This window comes from Sebastes fasciatus, chromosome 18, assembly GCF_043250625.1.
Source record: "Sebastes fasciatus isolate fSebFas1 chromosome 18, fSebFas1.pri, whole genome shotgun sequence".
Lineage (NCBI taxonomy): Eukaryota > Metazoa > Chordata > Actinopteri > Perciformes > Sebastidae > Sebastes > Sebastes fasciatus.
This window is the reverse complement of record NC_133812.1, coordinates 17,461,921-17,466,681: the sequence shown is the minus strand read 5'-3', so window position 1 is coordinate 17,466,681 and position 4,761 is coordinate 17,461,921. Positions and strand designations below refer to the sequence as shown.

At 42.6% G+C, this 4,761-nt stretch overlaps 1 long non-coding RNA gene across 2 annotated transcripts; it reads right to left on the bottom strand.

The window, feature by feature from the left end:
* Positions 1-342: 342 nt before the first annotated feature.
* Positions 343-3,117, bottom strand: LOC141755829 (uncharacterized). Of its 2 annotated transcripts, XR_012591352.1 has the most exons (3): positions 2,911-3,117; positions 1,613-1,692; positions 343-923 (listed from the first exon to the last, which is right to left on the bottom strand). It is a non-coding gene; the product is annotated as an uncharacterized LOC141755829 (long non-coding RNA). The 2 variants fall into 2 exon arrangements; XR_012591351.1 differs by lacking the exon at positions 343-923 and having other exon boundaries at positions 1,236-1,692.
* Positions 3,118-4,761: the final 1,644 nt, after the last annotated feature.

The following is a 4,761-nucleotide window of genomic DNA, read 5'->3' as shown; positions in this document are numbered from 1 at the left end:
CTAAACAAACTACTTCCATGTTGCCGGCTCATGGCTCTAAAGCTCGGCAGTAGAGTGGTGTATTTATCAATGTATTGGTGAAGCAGGGGTTTGTTTGGATCATACTGAATATATAGATAAATGGTGGAGAACAAGAAAAGCTAATACATTTTCTGTGCAACCTTTCAGTCCTACATGCAGCAAGTTTAGTATTTGGTATTTAAAAAGGCACTCTACCAATTTTACAAATGAAGATTAGTTTACTTGACACAATGACTATGATTCTAAAGGGAGCTTTCTAAAGTCTGACAAAATAACCCTGATGATGTTAGTTTGGGTCAAATGAAAGGTGCATTGTGGGAATTGTAGGATCCTGGAGCCTGGCCCACACTAGGGACTAAAAGTCAGAATATCTTGACAACTGCTACTTTGATTTCTTTTAAAAAATATCTGTTATGAGACCCCCAAAGTGCAATGCTAAATCACTGGAGTACCTCTTTAAAACAGAGTATTTCTTATTTCAACTCTTGTCCCAAATTCGTCCCAAAATTAGTTTTCATCCTCCCTGATCCTATTTTTTTCGGCCCCCGGGACAACGGGACATCTTTAAGCTCGAGCCCTGCCCATGATTACATTTGAAGTTTTTGAACTTAGATCCTCTGGGATACTGATGGTACCACAGAGGATTATAGTTTTTTGGTGTTTGGCTGTTTGCCAAACCGCGTCCCCGAAACCAAGGACGCTCATTATTGTGTGATGAGCTACAGGACCGCCGTTCTGTGCCCTTGAGAATCACAGTAGGGGCATAAAGCTCAGGACGTCCGCCGCCGCCTTCTGGCCATACCCTGTGGTAAACCTCAACTAGGAGGTCCCTGTGTTCTTGGCGTTTTTGTGGCCCTCCTCGTGTCTTCCTGACGTCATGCCCAGGCAGAGTAGGATACCATCTGTTGTCGTCGTGGAGACAGGAAAACCCCCTGGTGTCCAGAACATGAGGCAGTACAGGTAAAGCAACAGTGAACAGGTCAGGTATCAACAGGTAATTATAGTACAAATGAATTACAAATTAAAGGGATAGTTTTAAGCAAAACTATGGGGAACGGTGTATAAAGTTTCCCCTTTACTTGAGCCATGTGTCTCTTCTTAGTCAACGAATTAAAAAAAGGAAACAAGAGAAACAACTTGTTAGGCATGAGACACACTTTCCCTCCTGTCCCTCATTTCTACGCAAGGCCACATGCAGCTGGTCTCTCTTTCTCCTCCTCCTCCTCCGTGCTCTGGAGGAATATCTAATGCTGTTGCCCTTGCTGTCTGTATAGATTGTGAATTCCAGTTATGGCGCGTCTGAATCATTGGTATGCAGAGTGCAGGGCACAAGTAGCGGATGTGCCGGGCGGAATCGACACGTACAGGTTTATTGAAATACTCTCCTCATTCTGCCGGTAATTGCTCTCGCTCTCCTTGCCTCCACTTCCTTCTTTCTCTCCGTCTCCCGTCAGTGCGTCGCTCAATTTCTCTCATCTCGTTCCTTGTCCTTTTTCCTGGTCTGTCTCCCACTATTTAGTACATCCCTTGTTACTCCCTCCACTACCCCTATTTCCCCATCTTTATCTTTATCCACTCTGTCTCCCCTTACCGTCCTCTGCTGCTTCCTTCCTTCCTCATCTTCATTATCATTCTCCCCAGCCCCTCAACTCGGCGTTCCTCTTTTGTCACCTGTAAGATTGGAAGTGGAGGATAACTGAGATTCCATCATAGCTCTCATGAATAGGTTATGCAGATGTCACTGACACCACTGCACCTCATAAATACATGCCTTATTACCTGCCTCTCTTTCCGCAGCACACGTACGAAGCCCCCGCATTCATCTCGCCTAACTAGCTCTCTCATAAAGTATATGGAATTGATGCGGCGTGTACGGCAGAGTCAGAGCGACACCACAACCAGTGTATGCAAATCACATCCTCGGTTCACCTGTGCTGGATGGCATCCTCACTGTTGTGTTTGTCTTTGAGAGCAGACGGTGTGTAACTACTGCTTTCAACTCTGCCTCTTTCACAGCCCCAGCTAAAACAAACATGAGTAGCAGCGTGCTCCACTCACAGCTGGCATCCTCTGAATCACCTCTGTTGCTGCTGTTGATCCTTTTCTCTCTTTCCTGTGTTCCATACTGCCTTTTCTACTAGTGTCTGTAAAGCATCTCTCTCTCTCGGATTCAAACTGACTGTCTTTTATTTTCTCAGGCTGTGTGTACTGTACCCTTCTCTCTATGTGTGAACTCTTCAGGGCTGTCCCAAAGAGACTAGTAAGTGTGTGTATGCGATTTCTTTTTTTTGGACGAATAGTCGCATAAACTAGTCGATTCTTTTTCATTTAAAGACTATTCGAAAAATCTAAAATCATGATCCATCCCTAGTATGCATCACACCATGCTGTTCTCATACACAGTTCGTAGCTATACCTACTAAAAGTAATTTGTATATATCCCACAAAATCAATTTGTGTGTAATTCACATAATTGTGAACCAGGAAATATAGAACGCAGCGTATGGAGGATGTCGGGGAGGATGGGCGGGTTAAAAAATACCAGACTTTCACTCAGGAGACCGGCGTTTGTATCCCGTGGGAAACCAGAAGTTAACGTTGATTTGTCACGTAACTTACGTACTTAAGTAACGCCACTTCTGTAGTTATTTTAACCCAAACACACAAACTTTTCCTAAACCTAACAAAGTAGTTTTGTTGCCTAAACCTAAGGAAATTGTTTCCTGTGAAGGAGTAGATTTATTTTGAAAAGGCTGTATGCATGTAACGAGCGGAGAAGTGACACGTGCTGCTGGACATTTGTAGGAAAACGAACGGAAAAGCAGGAATAACTTTTTCGTGAGATATCATACGAACCGTTGCATGAGGATACTTTGATCACACACATACCCAGTGTAGTTAATCTTGCTCTCCCTCTCTCTTCCTTCAAGCTGTGGTGGAGGTGATGTAGAGTTCATCGAGGGGTGACATCTCAGCCAGGGATGAGTGTGGGTCTGGAGGCAGACCTTGGTTGTTAACAAAGACAGAATTATGAACAGGATTTCCTCGTGCAGACAGGAAGAGGCTGAATATCACCCAGACGGGTTTAACCTCACAATCAGCTGAGGACTGTAGAGAATCCTCCTCTTTATTTCACTATCTTATGTGCCATCCCATGTGGGAGCCGGAGATAAGGAAAAAGGGAGAGGTGTTGTTGCATTCTGCTGGTGGCCGTCAGTGATTTGTCAGCATTAACCGGGCCTACGCAGCTTTCAAATGACAGAAATAATCTCCATAGAAGTTGCTTTCAATGTGATGCGTAGAAAGCAGCACTGCTGTAGGATGAGGAGCTTCACATCATGCAGCAGAGCTAGTGGCCTCCTCCAGATGGCTGAACGCCGAAACGCAGTTTGACTTGGCTTTGCTCAATGATGCATGAAAGCCACATTGACCACCAGTGAGATCAGCTGACCTTGCGTCCCACTACCCTGTCTGTGTCATTGCCCATATTCAAGGCTTTTTCCAAACAGCAGTAAGTGCTTTGTCACCATTTATTTATATTTATTAATATTCAGTAGGGCTTGGACGATTCACTTATCTCCCGATTCGATACTATCACGATACTTGGGTGCCGATTCAATATGTTTTGCGATTTTTAAGTATTGCGATTCTACTAGTATTGTGATTCGATATGACAATTTATTGCAATTTTTGTTAACTTTTTAACATTAGCACATGGGAAAAAGTTGAATCATATACTTCTAGGGACTTTTATTTAGGGAAATCTCTTAATTGATAGAGTAAAATTTTTTGATTTTCAGCATGTATGTAGTCAGAGATGTCCTGTAGTCAAATATATATCAATAATTGTCAATAATTATTACATTTTTTCCAGTAACTCAAAAATCAAAGAATAAAGACATTTCCCCTCACAAATTAGTGGTATTTTCTTTTAATTTTTTAAGGGACATGTAATGAGTTATACTTCTGGTGAATATAATCAATTCATCTTATTTTGTTAAGAACTTAGTTTGAAATCCGGATGTAATCACACATGTATACTTCCTCTAACTTCACCAAGTCCGTTGCTAGCCCTCCCGTCAGCTTCGTCCTCTTTATACACCCCCGGACAGCTCCATCGGGACCGTTTGAATGCACTTAGCGTCGGCTGTATTTGACGACAGAGATGCGAGTTAGCTCTGCTTTTCTGTCAATGTGACCCAAAGTGTTTCCATACTTTACTGTACTGTTTACCACTTTGGATTTAAATTGTGAGGGTGCATGTCGTATCCACGTGGACGGGTATGCTATGAGGATACCTCCCCGTTTTGGCTCGCTGCGGTTTGTTTTGATCGATGGAAATGGAACGGATATGACGTCACTTTACTCTGACTACAACAATACAAGCGGTAACTTCCCTCTACCTCCGCATAGACTCAAATTAAGCCATTATATCAATTACGGCATTAAAAAATTGATTTCAAAATCGTTAAAAAAAATGCGAAACAAAGGTGAAATGATTTTTTCCCCCACCCCTAATATTCAATATGTTGTTCTTGATGTAAAATCTTTATTAATGCACAAAAACCAGCAGCGTTGATGCACAATTGGCCGCTTTTAAATAGGTGCCGAATGTGCACAACATTAGGATGAACTTGCTGATACAATATTGAGTTGCATTCCGTCATAACAAATTTCTCATCTGTCCTCAGACTACAGTAAGCTCTGTTTAGCATGTCTTTTCCCCCATCTACTCCTACC